The sequence below is a fragment of the Peromyscus maniculatus genome, chromosome 4 (assembly GCF_049852395.1).
Source record: "Peromyscus maniculatus bairdii isolate BWxNUB_F1_BW_parent chromosome 4, HU_Pman_BW_mat_3.1, whole genome shotgun sequence".
Taxonomy (NCBI): Eukaryota; Metazoa; Chordata; class Mammalia; order Rodentia; family Cricetidae; genus Peromyscus; species Peromyscus maniculatus.
The window spans coordinates 137,915,638-137,938,845 of record NC_134855.1 but is presented as its reverse complement, the minus strand read 5'-3'; the positions used below and the strand labels follow the sequence as shown (position 1 = coordinate 137,938,845).

Sequence of the window (23,208 nt, the reverse complement as noted above, 5' to 3'; positions counted from 1 at the left end):
CTCAGGTTGCCATTCGTGGTGACAAGTGACCTTACTGGTTGAGCCATCTGGCCCAGTCCAGCCATGTTTTCCCAGTGTGATACGACTGCAATGCCTGCTCTCAATGCAACAAAGGAATGCAACTAACAGCCGGTACTTTGGGGCACATAAAATGGTTCAGGTGTTTTGACCCATTTAATTGTTATGCCAGTATTACGGACTAAATGGACTTCCTCCCCTAAGTCCATTTTGTAATCCTACCTCCTACCATGGGCTTGCAGGATCTTCCGGGGGTGATCAGGTCATGAGGGTGGAGGCCCTTCTAAGAGTCCTCTGGAGCTTGCTTCTCCCTTCTGCCATTTGGAGACAATAGAAAGGCAGCCATACAGGGGTGGGGTGGGAGTGGGGGGCTCGCCAGATACTGAATCTACAGGGGCTTTGACCTCAGACTCCCAGTGTGTCACTGTGACAAAATGCTGTGGAACAATCTTTGTACACTGTAAATATGTATTCCTCTCATTGGTTAATAAAGGACTGACTGGCTGATGGCTAGGCAGGATTTGAGGGGGTCAGAAAGAAAGGTAGGAGAAGGGCAGAGTCAAAGGAGATGCAGCACATAGATTAATAGAAATGGATTAATTTAAGTTATAAAATCAAGCTAAAAAAAAAAAGCGTGAGCTATTGGCCAAGCATTTATAATTGATATTAAGTCTCTGTGTGGCTATTTGGGGAGTGACTTGTGGGGCAGAAAAGTCATGTCTACAACAAAATACTGAGGAAATCAACTTAAAAGAGGAGAGATTTGTTTTAGCTTTTGGTCATTTGGCCTTGTGGTTTCTGGGCCTGCAGTGAGGCAGATTGTTAAGTGGTCATGACAAGGAGTACACAACGAATACAAAGCTGCTTGGGGTGGCCAGAGAGCAAAAGAGAAAGGGCTGAGAGTCTAATACCACCCCCCACCCCCCACCCCCCCACTCCCCCCACCCCCCCACTCCTCCCACCCCCCCACTCCTCCCCACCCCCCCACCCCCCACCCCCACCAACCAGTGTGCCTCAAGTCACCTCTCCTCCTTCCACAGGCTCTACCTACCAAGTCATTAGCACATGGCCTTTGGGTCATTTCCACTCCAAAGCATAACATCCAGGCTCCAGAACTACAGGAGATAGATTTCTATTGTTTATAAGCCATCCAGTTTATTGTATTTTGTTATGCCCCCTTAAATGGACTCAGAGCCCAATTCTATAAGGCAAACATTAGCATCATTCTGTTTGCTGGTAAGATAATAAAAGCCGGGACTGTTTGATGGATGTACTCCATGTCATAGAGTTCATATTTCAAGAACTGTGCATGCTCTAAGTGTCAACCACACTTGCAAGCTGAGAGTTAGCCTACTGTTTTACGGATGCTGGCAGAAGGTAGAGACAGGGGACTCCAGAGCAAGCAGGCTAGCTAGGCTAGCTGTATCCATGAACTCTGGTTTTTACTGAGAGACCCTGCCTCAGTGAAGAAAGTGGAAGAACAGTTGAGGAGGACTCCCAGCATCAACCTTAGGCCTCTACATTTGTGCGCACACATGCAAAAAAATATGCATGCATACCATACACATGCATACACAGAGAGAGAGACAGAGGCAGAGAGACAGAGACAGAGAGAGATGGAAATGGGGGTAAGCAGTAGACAGAGCTTCATGTTTGGTTGGTTCCTAGTGCCTTGGAATCAGGGGTAGGGTGGCACAGTACACCTGCTGTGAATCTACACCTGGTGTTTGCTGGGAATTCACCATTTTAGAGAGCAGAACTAAACTGCTTTTAGTTTATGAGGGGTGTTTTCCTTATCTCACAAGGTCACAGGCTGCAAACCCTTAAGAAACTGCCCAGATAGCCAGCAATCAGGGCCTTGCATTGGTTTCTACCCAGTAGTAATGTGCACAGATGTTCAGGACCCACAGCAGACGGCCCTTCCCAATAGTGGATAGCACAGTCAAATCAGACCCAGAAAGCAATCCAAGGGATGACAGGTCCCAGGATGGGGACCTCACAGATGGGATCAGTGTTCATATAAGGAAGATCCTAGAGGACCTCTCTGCCCTTTGTACCATATGAGATATATCTCTCTGCCCTTGCATTTGAAAGTGATTCCCCAGCCACCTACCTGTGCCTTGATCTGGTTGTTGCAGCCAGAGGCACATGGAAAGTATGCTCTGGGTTCAAGGGCCCTTGACCATTCCTGGGGACCAGGTGCTCTTCATGTATATGGCTTCCTTTCTGCCCACATGTTCAGACATCAGGGTATTATGGACTGTGGTTTCCTTGTGTGGCCTTTCTTTTCTTTTCTAAAATTAATGTATATATTTTTGAAAGTTTTTTTCTTTTTGGTTTTTTGAGACAGGGTTTTTCTGTGTAACAGCTCTGGCTGTCCTGGAACTCACTCTGTAGACCAGGCTGGCCCTGAACTCACAGAGATCCGCCTGTCTCTGCCTCCTGAGTGCTGGGATTGAAGGTGTGTGTCACCACTGCCCTGCTAAAGTTATTTTTAGTATTTGTAAATACATGTATGTGTCTGTGTGTGAGTGGGTATGTGCACATGAACTCAGGTCCTCTGGAAGAGCAGTACATGTATTTCACCCTTGGGCCATCTTTACATCCCCTTGCTTGGTCTTTCTGAGTTCATTTCTTGGCTAAATCCAGACTCTGTGAGTCAATATTCTTTGTCCCCAGAATATGGTTAGCTGTAAGGGATGACTGAAGGCCACAGAGCAAGATCCTGCCTTACTAACCAGGAAAATTGTAATTAACTGGTGGAGGGCTGAGTGTGATGTTGGGCATACATGGGAATTGCCCAGGTTGCCAAAGAAAGATGGTTCTTGGGGGTGATAGGAGCTGGAGAGTTTTGTGGAATGTGATGTAGCAAGGGGCAAAAGGGGATTTGTCAGGGCCAGGAAGGAAGAGGAAGGCTCTGAAGCTAAAGCCTGAAAGGAATGAGGGACCCACGTGCTGGGGTGTGGGGAGTGAGGAACCAGATGTAGCAGAATTATTCCATCTTGTGGTCTGGTCCAAAACCCTGATAGAAGAGATAGAGCGAGCAGTGCTCATTGGAGTTCACTGTAGAAGGGAATCAGCTCCTCCTGAAATAGGATAGAAATTTCTTGTGCTTCAAGCTACTCTTGCTCCTATGGCCTGAAAAAAATGAATAAAAGAAAAATGAATGAAAGGATTAAAAATCTGATACATAAATAAAACTAACAAGCTGGGAGTGGTGATGCCTGCCTGCAGTCCCAGCACTCAGGAGGCAGGAGCAGAAGGACCTGTTCAAGGCCATCTGAGGCTACCTAGGAAATTTGAGGTCACTCTGGGCTGCTCGAAACCCTGTCAAGAACAAAACCAAAAACACCAGGGGACAACATACCTAGGTGTGTAGAGCACTGGACTACATGCATGGGAGCCTACATTCCATTTCCTGTAAGAGCTAAACAAGTAAGTAATTGGGGGCTGGGAGCTTGGCTCAGCAGTTAAGAGCATGCATTGCTTTTAAAAGAGGATCCAGGTTTGTTTCCCAGCACTCACATGGTGGTTCATACCCATCCATACATCCAGTTCCAAGGGACCTGATGCCCACTTCTGACTTCCATGGGTACCAGGCACACACATGATACACATAACAACAGGCAAACTACTCATACAAAAAAAAAATAGATCTTTAAAAAATTTAACTAAAAAATCATAAAGTAAATAGATTAACAACAGAAAATGAAATCGTAAAAATGAATAAAGAAGAAAAATCTTATTTGGACCAAAGCAGCCAAGCAGTTTGAGGACTGAGAAAAGGGACAGTCAGAGCTGAGAGTAAAAACCAGAGACCAGAGCTGGAGAGACGGATCATCAATGCAGAGAGCTTTCTGCCCTTCTGAAGGATGGAAATGCAGCTCCCAGAACCCACTTCAAATAGCTCATAAATCATCTGCACCTCCAGCTTCCAGGGGCCCCAACACACTCTGCTGACCTCTGCAGGCACCAAAACACACACACACACACACACACACACACACACACACACACACACACACACACACACAGTTTCTCTCTCTCTCTCTCTCTCTCTCTCTCTCTCTCTCTCACATACACACACACACACAAACTCTCACACAATCACACACACTCTCACATACACACACACACTCACACAAACATAAACACACACTCTCTCTCACACAAACACACACAGACACTCTCACACACACAGACATACATATTGTTAACATTTCTTCCAGTAGTTAACATCTCCCAGGGTGTCAGGGGGCATACCTATGAACCCAGCACTGGTAAGCCTGAGGCTCAAGGACTGAAAGGGTGAGGCCAGCCTGGGCTATAGGGAGCGGGGCGGAATATAGCTCAGTCTAGCATGCTCAGGACCCTCTGTTCTTCAGCATCTAACAAAACAAGGCAAAAATCCGACCCTAGTGGTGTAGCAGGAATCTTAGAAGTTCTTATTAATAAAATCAAATCTGAGGCCAAGTATTGGGGTGTACACTGGAAGATCAGAGAAATAGAACAAGCCACAGTTAACCTCACCTGGCCAACTTCTCAGCTGGTCTTGTTTCCTCAGACTGGAAGCCTCTGTGTCCTCATCCCAGTGGCTCTCAGCTGAACTGTGCTGCTCAAAACCTAAAAGCTTAACCAGCCAAATGCTTTTAGTTTCTGGTCCTCACGCCTTATAAACCTTTCTGCTTTCTACCACCAGTCCCTGGGATTAAAGACTCACTTCCTGGGATTAAAGGTGTGTGTCACCATGCCTGACTGTTTCCAATGTGGCCTTGAACTCACAGAGATCAAGAGGAATTTCTACCTCTGGAGTGCTAGGATTAAAAGTGTGTGTGCCACCATTTTCTAGCCTTTGTATCTAGTGGCTGTTCTGTCTCTGACCCCAGATAAGTTTATTAGGGTGCACAATATTTTGGGGAACACAATACCAACACATAGTGGGGTTTTTGTTGTTTTGTTTTTCTTTTCTTTCTTTTCTTTTCCTTCCTTCCTCCCTCCCTCTCTTTCTTCCTTCCTTCCTTCCTTCCTTCCTTCCTTCCTTCCTTCCTTCCTTCCTTTCTTTCTTTCTTTCTTTCTTTCTTTCTCTTTTTTTGATAACAAGGTTTCTCTGTGAAGCAGCTCCTGGTTAGCCTGGAACTCACAGAGCTCCACCTGCTTCTGCCTCCCGAGTGCTGGGATTAAAGGCGTGTGCCACCATCCCTCAGATGACCCTAGTGTTTAACAGGTAAGTATATTCATTACTTTTACTGTTGCTGAGACAAAAAAAATACATGGCAAAAGAAACTTCAAGAAATCTCATTTTGGCCTATGGTTTGAGCAGACACCACGCTGTGGTGTGGAAGTCACGGTGGAAGGAGTGTGAGGCAGTTGGTCATGTAGCATCTGCATTCTGGAAGCACAGAGACATGAATGCTGGTGCTCAACTCACTTTCTCCTTTTTTTTTTTTTCTTCTGTATTCAGTCTGGGCCCCCAGTCCTCAAGATGGTGCTACCTGCCTTCCAGGTAGGTCTTCCCTCCCAGTTAAACCCTACTGGAGCTGGGCAGGGGTGCACACCTTTAATCCAAGCACTCAGGGGGTCGAGAGAGGCAGATCTCTGTGAGTTTGAGGCCAGTCTGGTCTACAAAGCAAGTTCCAGGACAGCCAGGACTGAAACCCTGTCTCGAAAAAACAACAACAGAAACACTGGAAAGATCCTCACAGACATGCTCAGAGGTGTGTCCACCATGTGATCCCAAATCCAGACAGGCTGACAATGATCAACCCTCACAGTGAGTTCCGTAAAGCTTTTCAAACAAAGCAAAAATAGTAACTTCACTGGTACACAGTCTCCCAGATGACCACGAAGAGGGAAGAGGCTTCCCTCACAGACTCATCGTATGACAGTTAGAGAAGAGCATAAATTAAAGTTATAGGCCAATTCACATTTGTCTGTAGACATAAATATCTTTTAAAAACACTGGCAAACTTCAGACCAAGACAGCCATGCTCCAGTGCCTTTGAAGGGCTGGGAAAAGTGTCTTTTCTTTTTGAGACAGACTCTCACTGTATAGTCCTGGCTAGCCTGGAACTTGATATGTAGAACAAGCTGGCCCTGAACTCAAAGAGGTCTGCCTGCCTCTGCATCTCTTTGGTGCTGGGATTAAAGATGTATGCTACCACACCTGGTGTCTTCTGATGCTCCCGCTGGTGAGGAGTAGACTTGAAAATCAAGGAGATGGAAATAATGGCATCTTTATCAGTGGTGACAGAGAACTAACCTTGGCCAGCTCATCTGCAGTCTTCCTGGTCCCTGTCCTCCTGCCTTCATCTCTGTTGCGGGTACCCCTCCCACAAAGCCTATGGTTGGCCAGAAAGAATCTGGGATCTGGCTGAACATTCCAGGTACAGGCAAACCCTGGGGCCCCATTGGTGACAAGCACATTCTCAAACATGGAGACAAGTTAGATGTTGGGCATCGGAGGAGGACGCCTTCTTCTGCAGCTATGGAAAGTGTGGAAGTGAGGATCCTTTGTGTGAGGGTGAAAGGACCGAGAAGACGCCATTACAGGCTGCACAATCTCCTCTCAGAGATCAGGCCTCAGTTTCAGTTTCCTGAGACTTGAGCAAGCAGTTTCTGGGAGAGTCATGAACAAAAGACATAGTCCTTGCAGTAGCTCCCTTTCTGCACGTACTCTAACTGTTCAAGGTTCAGTCAATTGTTTATTGTCTGGAACCCCTCACCAACTTAGAGCTTTGGGCATGGGTCAATGTGAACATGAGAGGCCAGCCAGACTCCATGGCAGCTCAAGGACAGAGCCTGGGACTTGTCCAGGCCTGCCCAAAAATGATAACTGTAACCCCCGAAACCAGTAAATTCAAAGATTACATACCCTCACCCAATCATATGATGCCAAGGCTTGTACCACCCTGCTTGCAGTTTTTCCCTTTAAAAACCCCTCACCCTGAGAGCTCAGGGCCATCCTCCTCCACCTGCTGTGTCAGATGCTAAACACGACCAAGCCCAGGCTTGCTTGTTATCAATAAACCCCTGTGTGTTTTGCATCAGATATCGGCTCTTCGGCGGTCTTGCTGGGGGCAGGGGGGGGTGTCTTGTGACTCGAGCACAACAAGGGCTAGTTTTGTTTGTCAGCTTGACAGGATTTAGAATCCCCTAGGGAATGGAGCTCTAGAGTGGGTGAACTAGGGAGAAAATCTCACTCTGAATGTGGGTGGCATCATTCCTGGGGCGGAGGATGAATTAAGAGGAGGGGGGAGCACCAGCATTGTCTTTCTCTACTTCCTGCTTTCAGATGCCGTGCAACCAGCTGCCTCCCGTTCCTGCCACCGCAATGGACTGTAACTTAAAACTGTGAGCCAAAGGAAACCTTCCCCTCCCTAAGGAGCTGGTGCCGAGTATCTTGTTGCCGCAATAAGAGAAGCACCAAATACACTTTGGCTCAGAAGGTAGCCAAACATTGAGCTCAGAACCCAAGAAGTGAAGGACTGCATTTCTCAGGAAGCCCGCCCACTGCTTGCACATTCTCCTCCATCTCCAACAGCCCTGCACAATCTCACTATCGCAGGCTTAATATTCTGCTTTGCTTCATGAAGCAGGGGTGGGGGCGGGGTGGGGGCGTCAATCCCGCAAACACACTATTCGGAGATATTCTCAGGAGTCTTTATTAGAAGGACCTGCTGTTTAAGCACTGGACGATGTGACACACGGTCACTCTGCTGCACCAGAGGGGGCGTCCTGGGAAAGTGTGTCCCCTGAGTCATACATTTCTGTGGCATCCGCTCAGTCAAGCATTCCCAGCACTTCTGCTTCCCAGTCACAGACTATGGTGCTGATCGTGTGCCCTGTGCACAGTCTGCATGACTATACATGCTAGGAGTCCCTGGAGCAGTTTAGGAACATCTGAATGGCCCTGGGTGCCGGGCTGCCCAGGCTCCCACCAGGCTTCAGCCCCCGACCTCAGGAGCCTGAGCTTATTCTCGCAGATAGACGCAGTAACAAATGAGCAGGAAGAGGCAGAGGAGGAAAATGGACAGGTACAACATAGCACCCAGCAGGACAGCCATTGTGTTCATGGATAGGGCCTGGAGCGCTTGCAGGCCTCAGTGAACTTGGTGCTGACTTCCTGCCTTGACCCTAGGCCTCACCTCCTTGGAACACTCTGCGTGGGCAGCCTCGACTCCTTCTCCTCCAGGTAAGAACCTCAGACCTCAGGGATCCACAGCCACTGTGAGGTCACAAACTCTCTGAGGGTGGAATTTTTTTCCTAGCTCTAGCCAGACTCTATTGGTAAAACCTGTGTGTTGAAAGAAAGAATTCTGATATAGAATCATATTTGTTTCTCTCTTTACACTTGCTAAGTGGACATATCTCTTTTTTGCATCTAGAAAGTGCTGGGCATGTTCTATAACTCTTTTGAGTCATTCTTTAAAAACATTTTTTTTTTATTTTTATTTTTATTTTTATTTTTTATTTTTATTTTTTTTTACAAATCCTGGGTGTGCCTAGGGGCATCACAACCCAGACCTTTAATTCCAGGACTTAGGAGGCAGAGGCAGGTGGATCTTTTGAGGTTAGCTTGGAGTATCTAGTGAGTTCCAGGCTTCCAAACATGCAAAGGCTACATAGTGAGACCTGTCTAAGTAAATATTTTAAAAAGCTGGGTATGGTGGCTGTGGTGGTTTAACAAAAAAAAAAAAAAAACGGCTCCCAAAGGGAGTGGCACTATTAGGAGGTGTGGTGAGTAGGTGTGGCTTTGTTGGAGGAAATGTGTCACTATGGGGGTGGGCTTTGAGGTCTCCTATGCTCAAGCTACACATGTGGAATTCAGTTTACTTCCTGTTGTCTGTGGATCAAGATGTAGAACACTCAGCTCCTTCTCCAGCACCATGTCTGCCTGCACGCCATCTGCCATGAAGATAATGGACTAAACCTCTGAATTGTGAGCCAGCCCCAATGAAGTGTTTTCTGTTATGAGAGTTGCCTTGGTCATGGTGTCTCCTTACAGCAATGGAAACCTTAACTGAGACAGTGGCACAAACCTACAGTCCTTGTTCTCTGGATGCTGAGAGTTTATGTCCAGCTTGGGCTACAGGACAAGATGCTGTCTTGTAAGGGCTGGGGAGGTACCTCAGAGGCGGCATGCCTTCTTAGTATGCACAAGGCCTTCAATTTGATTTTTACCACAAAATATAAAATAAATCTTCAATCACTAGAAATCGGAAGCAGAGTTCCTTTTCAGTTACTTTAATGCTTAGCCTAAGCATGTTTTCCATAGCCATTCATAGATAAGAACTTTCCCTTCCTAACCAGGTAGGGGAGAGCACCAGGGGCTGCTGGGAACAGCACCAGGGGCTGCTGGGAGAGCACCAGGGGATGCTGCGGGAGAGCACCAGGGGGCTGCTGGGAACAGCACCAGGGGGCTGCTGGGGGAGAGCACTGGGGCTGCTGGGGGAGAGCACCAGGGGCTGCTGGGGGGAGCACCAGGGGCTGCTGGGAGAGAGCACTGGGGCTGCTGGGGGAGCATCAGGCGGATGCTGGGGGGAGCACCAGGGGCTGCTGGGGGAGAGCACCAGGGGCTGCTGGGAGAGCACCAGGGGCTGCTGGGAGAGAGCACTGGGGCTGCTGGGGGAGAGCACTGGGGCTGCTGGGGGAGCATCAGGCGGATGCTGGGGGGAGCACCAGGGGCTGCTGGGGGAGAGCACCAGGGGCTTCTGGGGGAGAGCACCGGGGGGCTGCTGGGGGAGAGCACCAAGTGGATGCTGGGGGAGCATCAGGCGGATGTTGGGGGAGCACCAGGCGGATGCTGGGGGAGAGTACCTGCTGGGGATGTTTTTCTGTATGCTGTGAATGTGTTGCTCTGATTGATTGATAAATAAAATGCTGATTGGCCAGTAGCCAGGCAAGAAGTATAGTATAGGTGGGATAAGGAGAGAGGAGAATTCTGGGAGGTAGAAGGCTAAGTTAGGAGCCGCTGCCAGCTGCTGCCATGAGAAGCAAGATGTAAAGATACTGGTGAGCCATGAGCCATGTGGCAAGGTATAGATTTATAGAAATGGGTTAATTTAAGATATAAAAACTAGATAGCAAGAAGCCTGCCATGGCCATACAGTTTATAAGTAATATAAGTCTCTGTGTGTTTAATTGGGTCTGAGTGGCTGCGGGCCCAAGCAGAACTGGAGAAAACTCCAGCTACAAGCACCAGGGGCTGCTGTCTCCTGAGGGTGGTCTTCTCCTGTATCCAAACCCACTTCTCTACTAGGAGACTTCTGTCCACTCACACATTCCTAGAACACCCAGCAACAGCCTGGTGGAGGGCAGTGTAAGGTGGAGGGGACATCTCTATTGACTGGCCTGTGCCCTACTGTAACATCCTGAAAAGTGCAACTCCCCTTTCCCTTCTCCTGCTCCTTCTGCATTGTTAACACCCTCTCACTAGAAAAGCTGGGCCACAAGGGTCATTCTTCCTCAGTGCCTCACTTCCTGTGGACACTGAGGATGGAGCGTGAACTAGCCCAGATGTCCTCCCAGGTGTTATAGGTGATGCCAAATGTGAGGGAAACTTTCTCTCGGTGATAATGGAGATGAAACAGAGCCAAAGTGTAACAACACTCTGCTGTGGGATGGTCTATATGTCAAATTGCTCTGATTGGTCAATAAATAAAACACTGATTGGCCAGTGGCTAGACAGGAAGTATAGGCGGGACTAACAGAGAGGAGAAAAGAAAGAACAAGAAGGCGGAAGGAGACACTGCCAGCCGCCGCCATGACAAGCAGCATGTGAAGATGCTGGTAAGCCACGAGCCACGTGGCAAGGTATAGATTTATAGAAATGGGTTAATTTAAGATATAAGAACAGTTAGCAAGAAGCCTGCCACAGCCATACAGTTTGTAAGCAATATAAGTCTCTGTGTTTACTTGGTTGGGTCTGAGCCGCTGTGGGACTGGCGGGTGAGAGAGATTTGTCCTGACTGTGGGCAAGGCAGGAAAACTCTAACTACAACACTCAGACAAGACCTTCACCATAAGCCTTGCTCACCTGGCTTGTTGGGCTGAAAGAACCCAGCACTGAGTCAGACCAATCTTGGACAACAGAGGCAAAGGTGAAACTCTTGTCCATATGCAGTGGGCCAAAGTCAGAGAGAGTGTGTGTGTGTGTGTGTTTGTGTGTGTGTGTTTGTGTGTGTGTGTGTGTTTTGTGTGTGTGTGTTTGTGTGTGTTTGGGCAGTGAACTGCTGGGCCTGTTGGGCTGTAGCTCTGGCTGTCCTGGACCTCACTCTGTAGACCAGGCTAGCCTTGAACTCACAGACATCTGCTTGCCCAGCTCTGGGTATGGCTTTAAGAGATGCTTTTCCTTGTGTGTATATCCTGATTTCAATAGACAGGTGCTCAGCTTACCTGGAACTGTGGCATTTGGTGTCTGCTCGAGTTTCTGTTGTTGTGATAAAATGACCTGATCAAAATCAAATGGCAGAGGAAAGTGTTGATTTGGCTTCAGTTTCAGGGCAGAGCTTCAGTGAGAGAAGTCAGGACAGGAACTCAGGGCAGGAGCTTCCGGTAGATACCATGCAAGGGTTGGGGCTGTGGGAGGGATGGGCTCTCAGCTTCCTGCTGCCCCCTCTTCCTTCTGGTTCCAAAGAGCTGATCAAAGCCTCAGATTTGAGCTGTTAAGTGTGGTGGTCACCAGCCAAGTGTGGTTTACTCAGCCCTAGGAATGTAGCTAGAGCTGTAATATGATGTAAACATAACACACCACCATTCCAAAGACTTTGTATAGATAAAAGAAAATAAAAATGTAAATATCATTAATTAAAAAAAAAAGGTGCAGTAAGGCCCAGAGAAATGCTTAGTGGTTGTAAGCGGTGCGGCTCTTGCAATGGACCCCTGTTTGTTCCCAGCATCCGTGTCTTGTGCCCCTAACTCCAACTCTGGGGGATCCAACACCCTCTTCTGGCATCTGCATTTACCTGCACACTTCTGCCACACACACACACACACACACACACACACACACACGTAAATAAAAGGAGCAGGTGAGATAAATCAGCTGGCAAAGGCACTTGCTGCCAAGCCTGACAACCTGAGGTCCTTGGAAGCCAAGCAGCTGAAGGAGAAAACCAATTCCCACGAATTGTCCACTGACTCTCCTACAGGTGCACACATAGGTGCAAATGTGCACACACACAGCACACTCACACATACACAGCTGCACACGCACACACATGCATACACTCACACCCATGCACATACTCCTGCCCACTAAATGAATAAGCAAATGTAAAAGTTAAAAAACAGGTGGACCTGATGACGCAGGCCTATAATCCCAGCTAATCAGGAGGCTGAGGCAGGAGGATTGCAAATTCACAACCTTCCTGGTTGAACTTCTCTGTGTTACAGAGTGAGCTGAAGGGCAGCCTGGTTAATTTAGTGAGAGCTGTCTCAAAACTAAAAGTTAAAAAAGAGGGTGGGGGCGGAGCTTAGCGATAAAGCAGTCACCTAGCGGGGATGTAGCTTTTAGTACTGGTCTAGTTTCAGGATGCAAAAAGGAACAAAACAAAACGATATGATGCCATGCTGTATGGCTGCTTTTCTCGTTGCTCTATAAAATACCCTGACAGAAGCCGGTGAAATGGGGAGGGGGTTGGTTACTCGGGCTCACAGGCTGAGTGTACAGCCCATCATGGGAGGGAGGTTGTAGTGGCAGGAGCTTGAGGTGGCTGGTCACACTGACCTCAGAGCTAGGATACAGAGGATTGCTGCTGCTCAGTTTGCTCTCTTCTGATTGTCCAGTTCCGGACCCCAGACCACGGAACGGTGCTGCCCACACCATTCACTGTCCTGTAAAGGTGGCTTTTCTCATCTCATTTAATGCAATCTAGATAATTCTTTTACAGACACGCCCAGTGGCTAACCTAACCTTTGTCCCTTACAGGTGTGCCTAGGGGTTTGTCTTCTAGGTGATTCTGGATCCTGTCAAGTTGGCCATATTAACCATTACAATGCTAGCATGATATTTTGGTTACAGTATTGAGTTCCTATGATACATCATGAGAATTAAATCTATTTTTTTTGCCTTTAAAAAACGATTAAACAATTTTACGTGCATGAGTGTTTTGCCTGAATGTAGTACCACGTGTACCACATACACGCAGTGTTCACAGTGGCCAGAAGAGGGCATCAGATCCCCTGGAACTGTCGTTAGAGATACCCACAGGGGTACCTCATGTGAAGACTGTGAACTGAACCCAGATCCTCTGCAAGCGCTTTTAGCGCACTGAGCCATATCTCCAGTCCAGACTATCTTTTGTTTTTTAAGAGTCATTCTCAAAAAATGTAAATTTAGGGCTGGGCATGGTGGCTCATTCCTTAACACAGCATTTTGGGAGGGGAGGGGGGGACAGTGAGGTGTGTCTGTAAGAGTGCATCCCTCAGTGTATCCCAGCAACAACATCCCACAGTTCCTTCCCATCACAGAGTCCCACAATGTTCAATCCCAGAACCCTGTGAGTATCTCCTAAGTGTGGAATATGGTATCCATCCACCCTCTAGGACCCCCATTTCCCTCAAGGTTGCACAGGACAAGTCTGGATGTTCCTTTTCTCATGACCTAGTGAGCCTCTGGAATCTTCCAGTGGAGTTCCTTCTTCAGACTCAAGGGCAGGGCTGCTCTAAGGCCAAGAGCCACATTTGACCCAGGATCCAGGCAGAGTTTGCGAGTGTGAGGACTTGGAGATGTGAGCCCCTTCCCAGACATCTGTCTTGTCATCTCCGCCGCACGGATCAGGTCTCTTCTGGCTAAGGGAATCGCTCCATCTGCCAAACCTTGAGATTTTTAGAAAGACCTTTAGTAAAGCATTCGTTCTTTGTCCACTTCTCTGGGCTCCTCATCTTCTCACCTTCATATTCCAGCCTCAAACCATCACTGTCATCTCCAAGTGGTGGTTTTGAAGAAATGTGACTGTAACTCATCATTTGTTCCTTTGTGGCACCACTGATCCAGGTGCTATTGAATCAGTAGTGAATAGGTTAGATCTGCTTCAGAACAACAACAACAACAAAGGAAATAAGGGAAGGTTTCCTTCTAAACCCCCGCCACTATTACAAATTGCGTCCAAGCAGTTTGTTGGCCTCCTCTCCTCCAAGGGGCGCTGGAGTTCCCGACGGTCGGAATTGCCGCTCTAGGCTGCAGCACACTTCAGTATCTGCACTTCCGCCGGCGTCCATCGTGAAGAGGGGAAGTTCCTGTCGCGTGTGTGTGGTTCTTGTCCGGCTAGTGCCATCCATCGAAATCTTCAGGCATCTTGCATGCTCTCGGTCTGTCTGCTTCCCTGCCCAGTGCAGGGCGCTCAGGTAAGTGCAACGGGGTGCGCCGTTCCCTCCACCGGGGAAACTGAGGCCGGCGAGCAGTCAGTGGACAGTGGACCAGGATCTGGAGGAGGAGGGCGCCGAGCCCTCGTGTTCCAGCCCTCCACCTTTGAGTTGTGGTGTCTGAAACACCAGAGCCATGTCTGTCGCCTACAAAGTCAGTCGTTGTTTACGACCTGTGTCCCATGCTTTTAGAACCCTTCCAGGGCGAACCTTGTGGACCAGGGTTTTAGTTGAGGACCCTCCCAGGACCCAGGACGCGGTGTCTGGATCCCCGTGCCCTGCCTTGCCCTACAACCCTTGCCTTGTGCTTTCCTGCCCGGCCTGTAGGCGGTGCAGCCCTCCTGGAGACCGATGGAAGCACCTTGGATCGACAGATTACACCTTCTGCAGCAGCTGGGGGCCCCTATTCTCTTCAGCTCCATGGTGGGCGTCCCCTGCCCAGGGAGAGGATGCCTGGGTAAATGCTGCTGCTCTGGAGCAACGTGAAGCACAGATGCCTCTCAATTGCCTTCAGGTGGGCACCAGCAGGGTGGTGTGGAGTTCAGATGGCTCTTGGGAAAGGCCTGGCAAAACCACTGTGCATAGAGAAGCCTGGCGGGGGCCAGAAAGGCCAAAGACCAGATGGTTGATGTTAAGTTTCAAACCTGGGACAAACAGCTGTGGTGCCGATTTAAAAGCCGACCTGGCCTCCAGGTTTTTTCCCAGCATTCCTCAGTCCTTGTTACAGGGTGTGGCTGGCATACCCTACCTCTACCCTGAACTCTCGGGTCCAGGGGCTGGACTGCCCTTCCCCCAGAGGCTCTTCCCTGTGTTATCCAGACATTTTGGTTACCTGCCCTTTTTGGAGCTTTGGCCTCCTAGCTGCTGACCTGGTTCCCCTCTCCTCCCCCTCCCACACAGCTATAATACACTCTCCTCCACCATATCTAGGGGCAGTCATGTCCTTTCCTTTGCTTTAAGTTTTTTATTCAGTTATTAAGCCACAGACTTAATGGCAAGACTCTGGGGGACAGTTCAGGTCCATATTGCATAGTGGGAGTCTCTTCTACCTTTCAAAGGAAGTGGAGAGGAGAGTCCATGCCACGTGGTTTGCTGGCTGGCAGCTTCTGTGTCTGGAAGTCTCTGTTTCCCAGGTGACGGGGCTTGTTGTTTGCAGAAGTAACAGCTTGGCTGCACAGCGTCCGGAAGAGGGGTCTCCGTCCTGCCAGGCTGATGGGCCGTGGTGCTCCTGAGTGAGGATTGGCCCCTGGCATCTGGAGCTCCGTCCCACAAGGATATTTGCGGTTTCCCCAGTTGCATTTGGCAGTGTGTGAAGGTGAGAGAGAGGCTGAGTTCATCACGTCCACATTTCCCCTCCTTGGGGCCTTGGAAGTAAGCCTGCTTCTTGCCGGACCCACTTAGGATCTGTGTCCTCAGTCCCCCTGTCCACACTTCACTTGGTGGGTTGTCAGCAGGAAGGATTTGGGGGGTCATCCACTACCCATATCTCAGTCACTGCTCTCTGCCTTGGTTTCCTCATCTGAAAATGGGGGCTGCCGGTCCCTGTCTCTGACACGAGAGTTCTCTTACCTTCAGCTCCCCTGGCTGGGCAGACTGTGTTTATATAAGAAGCCATAGGAAGTGGCAGTGGTGGCGCAGGCCTTTAATCCCAGCATTCAGGAGTCAGAGGCAGGTGGATCTCCGTGAGTTCGAGGCCAGCCTGGTCCACAGAGCAAGTTCCAAGACAGGCTCTAAAGCTACACAGAAACCCTGTCTCCAAAAAAAAAAAAAAAAAGATAGGAAGTGCTGGAGCTGCTGCAGGTCCTTCTGAGCTCTGCTTAAGGAGCCATACTGCTCAGTCATAAGCCACTTCTTTCCTCTGTTACAAATCTGGCTGCTGCCTGTCTGTCTGTCCTTTTCCAGTGTAGCCATTTCCCAGCTTGGTGGCCATGGCCTTCCCTCTCAACATGCCCACTGCTCTCTGTGCCCCTGTATTCGAAAGTGATCGTGGGCTGCCTGTGCCCTGGTCATTGATACTGCAGGGAGAGGATGCCGAAAGCCTTTCCCCGTGTTTGGAGGATCCACACCTGTCCTTGCCAAACCCTGGTGCTTTCCCACACCACGTCCTGCCTGTTAGGTGCCCCGTGCTGCCTAGCGTCCTGGCACTTCTGCCTCGGCAGGGCATGGAGCTCAGACTGTGCTCTCTTCCTTCAGAAGCTTTCTCAGCCTCCACACCCATTGTCACCTCCCAGGACACTTGAGACCTGGTAGGAAGTGTTACCTTGCTTGAGCCCTAGCATGCATGCTGCTGTGTTCTGTCGGTCGAGAGTCGGGGTTCTGACTGGAACACATGAAAGACTAAGGGCAGGTACTCGCTGTGAGGCACTGTTGCCCTTAAACTGAGTAAGCAGCCTGCACAGACAGCTTCAGGAGGAGGCAGATCTGCTCTTCTCCCTCCTTGAGGAATCCTTCCCTTGTGGCCTACTTTAGATCGCTGCCTTGGGTAGCCACTCAGGAAGGGTTTTCCTCTCCGCCCCGTGGGAACAGGCAAGAACGAGAAGTGGACAACACTGAATGATGACGTGTCTGTGCTGCCCTTCCTGCCAGGCCCGTGCCCAGTGCCGCCAGAGTGCCGTGGCCCCGGTGTGCTCTTGAGCAGCCCACACAGCAGAGCCTCGTCAGGCTTGTCTCCAAAGAGCTCCAGTCTCTCCCCCAGGTAAGACGTGAGTCCGTTGTGGCTGCTCAGGTGGTTGTAGCAGGTCGGGCAGGTACTCAGCACTGTGTTCAGAAAGGCCTGCTCAGGGTGTCGGGGCTTGAGAGAATCCAAAGCTGCCTCTGTCCAGCCTGGAGCTTCATTCAGCCTGGATGGAGCTCCTGGAGTTGAGTAGTTATCTCTGTTGCTTTGGTGGCTGTGTAGGGGAGGTGAGGGTGATGTGGATCCTTCCAAAACCTGGATCATACCTGGCACCTCCAGAGCCCTGCTAAGAGAGCTTAGAGCCTCTCCATTGTCAGTGAGTTGTAAGGGAAGAGAAGGGCATTGAAGACGCTGCCTGTGTAGTCCACCGTTCCCCTCTGACCTTCTCTTTGTCATTGCACTGGGTAGCAGTGACTTGTCAGCGGTGCGGGGGTGGGGGGGTGGTGGTGGGGGGGTGGCGGCGGATACTTAGCTGGCCAATGAGGGAAAGGAAGGGCTAAGGGTAGTGTGGAGCCCCTGGCTGGCTTCCTGAGGCACCATCCCTCAGCATCAGAGAGCAGAACCCATTTCTCCCCGGTCCACATGTGGGCCTTGCTTCATCCCGGGAAGCTGTATCTCGGTGGCTGTGATTTTTCTGTTCCTGGTCACATAAGCACTGGCTGTCCAGTGTGACTAGTAGTCCAACCTCACTGGCAGAAAGCAGGGGCTCAGCCTAGACATACTGTCTGCCTTGAGCCCCCAGCCGGTGACCAGCTGATCCCTAGCTAGTCCCCAGGCCCCACCAGAGGCCATCTCACCTCTTTTGAACCTGCATTTGCTGGCTTGGAAAACCAAAGCCACCCCAAGATTTTTATGGACATGAGTTCATAGGACTGACTTCAGCCCCAGCAGGTTCTGGTAGTTGTGTCCGTTGAGTATCCCTTGTTCTCCTGGGCAGATGGATGTGGGTCTGTGTGGTTGATGTTAGCACAGGACCCATGTGTTCACTGTGGCTTGCACCTGGCCCTGGCATAAGTCTCGTGTCTTTCCTAGGTCTCCTTTTGTCTTTTTCTGCCCCTGCATCCGAAAGTGATCTCAGCTGCCTGTGCTCTGGTCATTGGTAGTGCAGGGACAGGATGCTGAAAGATGTGTTCCTGGGTTTGGGGAGTCTATCCTGACCCCTCAAAGGCCTGGAGCTTTCCTACACTCTGCAGTGTATTACTTTCTGGAAGTCAGTGCTGGGTCTGTGAAGCTTGTTGTCCTGTTTCTAGAAACTGGTGAGGTAATAGGCCAGTACAGATTTCCAAAGAGCCACGTCTGAAGGCATTGTGCCTAGACAGGTTCCTAAAGTCCTCACACGGGCAGAGGGGAGATAATGGGGGGACACAGGTTGAGTGAGCAGAGCTATGTGTTTGGCAGGCGTGGGGTAGGACATGTAATAGGAGTCCTTAGGTGTGTGTTGAGAGAAGAGGAACTTCCTGGTACAGAGTGCCGCTCGCTCCCTTGCGTTTGTGTGGCCTGCGGTATGTATTGGCATCACTTGCGAGCCACAGTTCTTAGCCATTTTTTTCTTCTGCCAATTGTCTGGCCCTTTGGAACTTTCTTTAAAATGCGTGGTTTGCAGACCAAAATATAATTTACATTTTTATTTATGTGTGTGTGAATGCACACGCATTTATACCATGTATGTGCCTAGTGCCCATGAAGAATTTATTGGGGAATTGGAGTTTGAGAAGGTGAGTCGGTGACCAGCATGAAGGCAGGCAGACAGGCATGGCCATGCCGGAGCAGTAGCTAAGAGCTGCTTGAGACACATTTAGAATCTCGAGACACAACCACCAGGCAGAGAGCTGACTGGGAATGGCAAGGGCTTTTGAAACCTCAAAGCCTCGCTCGCCACCACACCTCCTTATCTTTCCTAAAGAGTTCTACCAACTAGGAATATTTATTAACTATGGGGTCGTTCTCATTCAAACTCACACACACACACACACACACACACACATCCAAACTGCTTCTTACCAAAATTAGAAGCGGGAAAACCAATTTTTTTTAATCATTAATTACAATGTATTCAATATAGGGGAAGAAATAAACCCATAGCCCTGAGCCAAGACTCAGCCTTCACCTGTGGAGGATGGGTACAGTCAGCAGGTAAAGTTTGAAAGTAGGAGGCTGGGGATGTGTCTCAGGTAAAGCACTGGTGTGTTGAGTGTGAGGCCTTGAGTTGAGTACCCAGCAAGGAGAAAGGCTCCAGGGAGAAGTTGTTGCAGCCACTTTGTAGCGTGCGCGCCACGTCCCCCCCCCTTGCTCACCCCCCCCCCCCCACCTACTAGTTTTATCTTGGTTCCTGTAGAACATCTTGGTTGACTCTGAGGTGCCGATTGTGGTTTGTCTCTGTAGATTGTCAGCTGATCCCTGCTGTGTCTGTCAGTGGTTCCAGAAGCAGCTGGAACAGGATCCTTGCCAGGTATGAATCCCACATGCTTCACTAGAGAACAACAGTCGTCCAGGAACTGCCTCAGCCATGAGGAAAAGCAGAGGCTGCTCCCTATTGCTGCCTCCCCGCCCAGGCCAGCAGGGACATGCCTCCCCCTGTCACCTCACTTTTCCTGTACATCTTTATAGTGTAAAGTGGGTACTTGGCCACTCTGGAGACATAGGAGCCCCTGGGAAGTCGTGTGCCCCTCAGTTCATTGGGGGGTACAGACAACTTTCTCTGAACTGTGGTGGGGTACTTGTTAGGAAGCAGTGCCGTGCTAGACTTCCAGACCTAGTGAGTCTTCAGAGGTGCCCCCAGGTTTGTCCTTTCCCTCAGTTTATCCAGTAGGAGACCATCGAAATAATGGTTCTCAAATTGCGCTTTCTGAAGCAAGCACTGCCCTTCACCTTGGACATGTAAGAGGTCATGCCTGGAGTCAGCGGTATTTAGCAGGCTCTCCAGGGGTTCCTAGCAGTGCTGCATTTGAGAAGCTTGGGGAATTGGGAAGCTACTTCAGTTAGGGGCTGTAAATATGATCCCTGTTTCCTGGCCACTTATCCCAGTGTGGCCCTTTCCTAAGCTGCCCAGCGTGGCTTCCCTTTTACCCCTGTATTCGAAAGTGATCGTGGGCTGCCTGTGCCCTGGTCATTGATACTGCAGGGAGAGGATGCCGAAAGCCTTTCCCCGTGTTTGGAGGATCCACACCTGTCCTTGCCAAACCCTGGTGCTTTCGAACAAATCTTCCTTCTCGCAGCTTCTTGGTCCCCTGGCTGCTGGCACCAGGCTCACTGAGTGCTCTCTACCAGCGCTGGGCAGTGTCCAGAGGCTTATGGAAGAGAGAGGTAGAAAGCAGGACTCTCTACCTTGAAGGGTTTTATTCTGGCTCAGTTTTGCAAGTATCCCATGAGCCGCAGTCACATCCCCTTGTGGAACAGTGTTTCCTGCCTTCCATGGCTGTGGAAGAGAGGCCTCCAGAAGCCTGTGTGGTAGAGGGCTGGCTGCACTGTTCACTGTCAGGAAATGGGTAAACTTGGGTGCAGGGACTCGGGTCCCTTCTGAACCTGTCTCACTCTGACCTGCTTTCAGCCTCCAATTAGCTAACAGTGAGAGGCTCAGTGGTTATGTAGGTAGCGATCCAAAGCATTGTTCACTTTGTTTTGTTTTGTTTTGTTTTTTAATTCTCTAGGTGTGGACACCAGAGGGCCAGGGAGTAGACAGCAAGACTACCACTTGAAGTGAAACTAGAGACTGCCCATTTGGAGCATCATGAAACATCTTTTTGTTATGTTTAGTAATTGGCTCAGGCATGGGAGACTCCAGCATACAAGGTCTTAACAGCAGCACCTCAGAGGACTGTGTCCTGTCCCCATGTCCATCTGCCAGTGCCTGGAAGGACTGTGACGAGAGCTTTTACGTTAAACTTGTTGCCAACTTTGCTGCTACCTCCCCAACTGTGCAATAAATAAAAACCTGATAGATGAATTCAGCCTGCCTTTTAAATCCGTGTCAACCCCTGAGCTCACAGGGCTAGGGGTGGAAAAGGAGGCCTGAAGGGCAGCTCCTGTCACTCCTTGTCCCTTTCCGGTTCTTGATGCCCCCATGAGGCTTGGCTTCGGGGTGTTGGAAGTGGACAGGTAGGGCTGGTAGCCTTTGTACATTTAGGACTTGGGAGAGTTGAGAGGTTGCTGAACAGTCAAGGTCAGGGCTTTGGGAAGGCGCCTGTGTCAGGGTGCTTTATGGCATGAGGTTGGTCCTGTGTCAGTAAAGAAGGCTAGGGTGTCCCAGAGTTCTAAGTCCAGTTGAGGGGCCTCCTAGGAAGTGAGACCTCATTGCTAAAATTAGGGAGGTGAATGGGCAAACAGACTGGGATGTATAAATTGCATGGCATCCTGACATCAATTATTGTAGAAAGATGGGAGTAGTTGCCATGGGAACTGGGGTATGCTCAGGGACTTGCTTGGAGGCCCTTGAGGTACTAAAGTGCTCCCACTGGGTGAGATGCAGGTAGGGTGGAAGAGAAGAAGCCCTTTTGATAACCATTGGGTACCAACAGGGCCAAAACAACAGTGGCAAAAAATGGAAGGGTGTAATTGCTGAGAGGTTGTGACTAGGTCTTTACTGTTAGAGAAGTTAGGGACCCGAGGGATGGCTTAGTCTATGGATGGAGGTCTGCCTGTGAATGCAGTTGCTCACAGAGACTAGAAGAGGGTGTATGATGTCCTAGACTGGAGTTATAGGCGGTCTGTGTCATGAATGCTAGGAACTGAACTTAGGTCCTCTGCAAGAGCAGTACTCATTCTTACTAATGAGGCATCTATCCAGGCTCACCATGAAGAGGGTTTATAAGTCTCAGCCTGTTATCAGTCTGTAGGTGTGGGCAGTTAAGATGCTCCTGGGGTTGTGGCAACACAAAAGGTAAATATTCTTACTTGAGAGAGTAATTTTGAGTTACTCAGTCGGTGTGGGTGCGGGTGGCCATGTCAGAGGAGCAGCTGGTGGCAATTGAGAGGTTCTGCCCACCAGAATGCAGGACACTGATGGGTGAATCTCAGATAGATAAGGCCCCGAGGGCTTCGGCTCCAGATTGTCCCTTGCTACTGCTGTGCCTTTACATGTTTGCCATTGCCATTTTTCTCTGGTATCTGGCATGGTGTGAATGGGTGTGGGAGGATCATTAATGTAGTGTAGTTATCTCATGGAACTATCCGTTCTACTGGGTATTTTTACCTATGGATTATTATGAAGATCATTTCCTCTTGAGCTGTACTGTTTAACTGAAGCAATGATTTTATACAATAATAGTGTTAGTTTAGATAGAATTTTCATGATTAAGAGTTTTTAATAAATACAGTAAGGGATTATGATAGAGGTTAGTTTAGTGGGAAAATTAATATAGGTAAAGGTAGGATGTAGTGTTGCCCCTGCCCCTGATAAAGCAGGGGGTGCAGAGGCTAGAAAATAGTGCCAAGGAAGTGCCACACAACTGGGACTTGGGAGTGTCTCTTCGGGAGCCGTATAGGGTATGGTTTAGGGTAATGATTAAGGAAAACACCTGAGTCCCAGGAGTTAGCTCTAGTTCTTTTTGATATTGGGAAATGTGTTCACAGGTTTCAGTATGCATCATAGCTAAAACAAACTTTCAATAATTGACTTCATGTAAATAGAAAACAGAATTGGATGGTTAGTTAAGATAATTGGATAGGACCCTAAAATATGGAAAGTGAAACTAGTAACCTGTTTTTCTGGCAATGATAAAAACTATTGCCTATGTAAGTGGTTATGGCTGAAAGGCCCCTGAACTATGAGGAGTCTAAAAGATAAATGTTTAACTGTAGGTGGGTTCTGGGGGATAATTTGTTTTTCACCTGTAATACATAAAATGCTTAATCATTTAAGGGCTATGGAAAACATGTTTTTTACTTGTATTCATTGTAATCATTCACTTAAAAAATATAATGTAACTAACATTGTAATTTTTATATTGTGTTGTAGGTATTTAGGAGAGTCACTGTTGATGGGGTAAATATTAGAATGAATAGCTGTTTTTTAGAAGTACTTTGACCTTGAAGAATCTGTGGAAAACAGTGATTGTTTTCCTGAAGGGGCTTTGCAGCCATCATTACTTACCCATAAGTGTATGATTTCAACATTAGTATAAGGTTCTACAGTCTCAACTGGATCCATTCCTGAC

General features: G+C 49.0%; 1 long non-coding RNA gene and 3 other non-coding genes across 6 annotated transcripts; all 4 read left to right on the top strand.

The window, feature by feature from the left end:
• The first annotated feature begins 14,209 nt into the window (after nucleotides 1–14,209).
• On the top strand, nucleotides 14,210–20,999 carry LOC121828918 (uncharacterized). Of its 3 annotated transcripts, none has more exons than XR_006071620.2 (6): nucleotides 14,210–14,364; nucleotides 14,710–14,896; nucleotides 15,539–15,697; nucleotides 16,969–17,077; nucleotides 19,439–19,505; nucleotides 20,704–20,999. It is a non-coding gene; the product is annotated as an uncharacterized LOC121828918 (long non-coding RNA). The 3 variants fall into 3 exon arrangements; XR_013050923.1 differs by having other exon boundaries at nucleotides 16,909–17,077; XR_013050924.1 differs by having other exon boundaries at nucleotides 15,539–15,753.
• On the top strand, nucleotides 16,349–16,480 carry LOC121829215 (small nucleolar RNA SNORA71). Its single transcript, XR_006071998.2, has one exon. It is a non-coding gene; the product is annotated as a small nucleolar RNA SNORA71 (small nucleolar RNA).
• LOC121829214 (small nucleolar RNA SNORA71) lies at nucleotides 18,111–18,241 on the top strand. Its single transcript, XR_006071997.1, has one exon. It is a non-coding gene; the product is annotated as a small nucleolar RNA SNORA71 (small nucleolar RNA).
• On the top strand, nucleotides 20,123–20,254 carry LOC121829211 (small nucleolar RNA SNORA71). The gene has a single exon (XR_006071995.1). It is a non-coding gene; the product is annotated as a small nucleolar RNA SNORA71 (small nucleolar RNA).
• Nucleotides 21,000–23,208: the final 2,209 nt, after the last annotated feature.